Source organism: Gavialis gangeticus, unplaced genomic scaffold (genome assembly GCF_001723915.1).
Source record: "Gavialis gangeticus isolate Ggan-Ray unplaced genomic scaffold, GavGan_comp1, whole genome shotgun sequence".
Taxonomy (NCBI): domain Eukaryota; kingdom Metazoa; phylum Chordata; order Crocodylia; family Gavialidae; genus Gavialis; species Gavialis gangeticus.
Genome location: NW_017729018.1, coordinates 6,754,249 through 6,757,249, shown reverse-complemented (window position 1 = coordinate 6,757,249; position 3,001 = coordinate 6,754,249).

Below are 3,001 nucleotides of genomic sequence, written 5' to 3'. Positions count from 1 at the left end.
CAGTGATGCTCAATGAAAAAATTGCCCTTTTTTTTTTTTTTTTTTTTTTTTTTTAAAATGGTAAGTCAACTTTTAGTGGAAACCTGAAAAGCAAGCTATGGAATTGATGGGTGGAGGGGGAGAAGGGAGGACTTTAAACTGTTAAGCAAAGAATTTTAACACTCCAACGCTGACTAAATCTGTGCTTAAAAAAAAATTCCATCTATTGTGATTTCCTCAGTGCTGCAGAGATAGTTCACAAAAACACTTTCTAGTTTGTTCTCCCCAACCTAAAGTTTAAATTACTGTTCATTTGCAGTCCACTGTACAATTTCCATTTCTTAATAAAAGAAATTGCTTAGAGCTCCCAATGCTCTTCATGCTTTTGGCTCAGGCATAAATAAAAAACAAAAATTATTAAAGCAATGACCTGCAAGTATGAATTGGGAGAATCCTCTAAGAAAATACAGTGTCATGATTTTCGAACCCCGGTGTAAAAGGTTTGATTTCCATATAGAAAGCAAACTGGCTATTGGTCGCTGAATTCCTGCAGGAACCCAGCTTGGGCAGCAGTACAGGGTTTGAAAGTCCTGATGATGTACAGTTCTTCAGGGAACAGCACCAGTGGCCGAAGTTAGCAACCCAAGTCAGAATCTAAGACATAAGGATAAGGCTACTTCCAGGTCGGTGAAGAAAACATCAAGTGTAACAAATCACTGGGAGAGGTAAAATAGCACCATCTTCACCGCTGGGGAGAGGGGTATTGTAGTTCTGATGCCTACTCAGTTAAAACAAGCAAAAAACAACAACAAAAAAAGGTGTCTACAGTAGCACCCTATATGTAACCGTGGAAAGACCCAGGTCTTGGAATCCATCTGTCGTTCCAGCAACATAGCTCCATTTTAGCTGGAAGACACGGGACGGCAGCTGCAGACTGGGATTTTTAAGATTAGCTGGAGTCTCGTCCTGCAAACGTGTCTTTTGGGGCAGAGCACCTACCACCAGTGAGGAGTACGGTTAGTCAGCATTTACAGGCCTGGGTCTTTCATAGCACAAACATGCTGCACACTTTTGATCTGAAGTTGCCTTTCCATTGTGCACAGCTACCTCAGGACCAGCCTGCTCACCGATGTCAATGTTAGAGCCTCACCCCATAGTGCAGAATCGTCTTGTGAAATCCAAGTCAACACTTGCAAATCACTTGAGTCTTTATAGGTCAGAAAGAGCTGGGCTCCATGAATGAACCTAAAGTCCCATAGACACTTTCCATCTCCAAGGAAGAAAAAACTGGGCACGAGCACTACCCACAACCAACCAACCACACCAGCAAGAGCTCTGCAAGTGCTGTGAAGTAAAGCAAACATTGTACAAGTATTCCCAGTGCAGTCCAGTTAGAGCAGTTCTCCTCTCTGCTACACTCTGGCTATTCCAGTCCGAGGCTTCTCCAAGTTGTAGGGCAGTGGGGCAAAAGGCACAGGCAGCGCTGAACGCCATTGTACTTTACTTACAACGCAGGGCTTGAGATGTGAAAGTCCAGCACAGGGGCGGGCAATTATTTTGGGCAGAGGGCCGCTTACTGAGTTTTGGCGAGCCATCGAGGGCTGCATGACAGGCAGCCAGGGGCAGATAAATATTCATTTTCTACATTTTTTAGGGGCTCTGCAGGCCGGATAGTATGGCCTGGTGGGACGCACCTGGCCCGCAGGCCGCATTTTGCCCACCCCTGGTCTAGCATGTCACTTCCCCACTCCGCGGCCAATTTAAATTGAGCTGGAGTGACTGAGTTTCTCCGGGATGGGAGTAAACGTGTTGAAGGAATTAGAGATTCCCCGTCTGAGGAACGTCACGAAGGACTGGTTTTCTTACAAGAAAAGCTCTACATTTCCAAGGGACAAAAACTCACTAAATTGTTGTTCAGCCTTAAAAACACCTTTCCCTCTATAACCCCCATTTTATTCAGTTTTTGTCAAGGCATGTTGGGTAAGATCATCTTTACAAAGATTTGGTTTTCCCACAAGCAACATCACTGTACACACAGATGTGTGCCGAGACTTACACAGTCAAGAGATTAAAGACAGTATTGCACTCCACAAAAGTAATGCCGCTTCACAAACAAAATGAAAGGAAACGTTCCTCCGTATATTAAGGCACATGGATAATTGCAAGCAATACCCAGGTAAAGGTTTGCACAGCCCAAGACATAACAGCTGATCAGCCTAAAATACTGCATCGCAAAACTTTGAAGCGTTTGGATTAAAAGGTGCAATGCGAAGCCTTGTGAATCACCTAGTTTTCAGACTTGAAAACTGCTCAGCCGACTTCCATAAGAGCCAAAAAAATGGTAGGTCAAGTCACTTGCTGTTGCAAGTTAAACTTGGTTAGATTTATAAATAGAGATCCCTCATCCCTTGGAATTAAGAGTTTAATAATGGAGGCAATTTAAAAACAATGGTTTCAATTTGGGCCCCAAAAAAAGCATGACAGGATGGCAAACCCTGGAGATGTAAGCCCCCCGTCTATTTACAGATCAGAGCTTGGCATTCACTTTAGAAACCAGCAATAGTAACAGAGACCTTAAGCAGCGGCGAAGGCAGCTGTAGAACCAGACTCCTCGTACAACTTGCCTCACTCCAGCTACCATGTACCTACCTCTACTGTTAAGTATGAAAAGTCAGCTGATCAAACCCTAGGCCTTCTCTGAACCTGCTCACAAACCCAACTAATCTATAGGCTGGATGTAATCTGGGGTCTAATATTCCTCAGCAAAGGGGGCAAGGAGGCATGGGAGAGGTTTGCCCTTGAGCTCTCCTGTCATTGTCTATGTCCCTACTTTGTTTGGAAGCTCTTTGGGGCAAGGCCTCCCCGGTTCTGGGCGAGTCTGTACAGCACTTAGCACAATAGGGTCCTGATCTATGCCCGGTTGGTAGGTGCCACCCTCATATTTAAAAAAAAACAAACAAAAAAACATCTTTTAGCATTCTAAATGTATGACATTTACTAGCAGTTGTCCCCCCCCTCCACG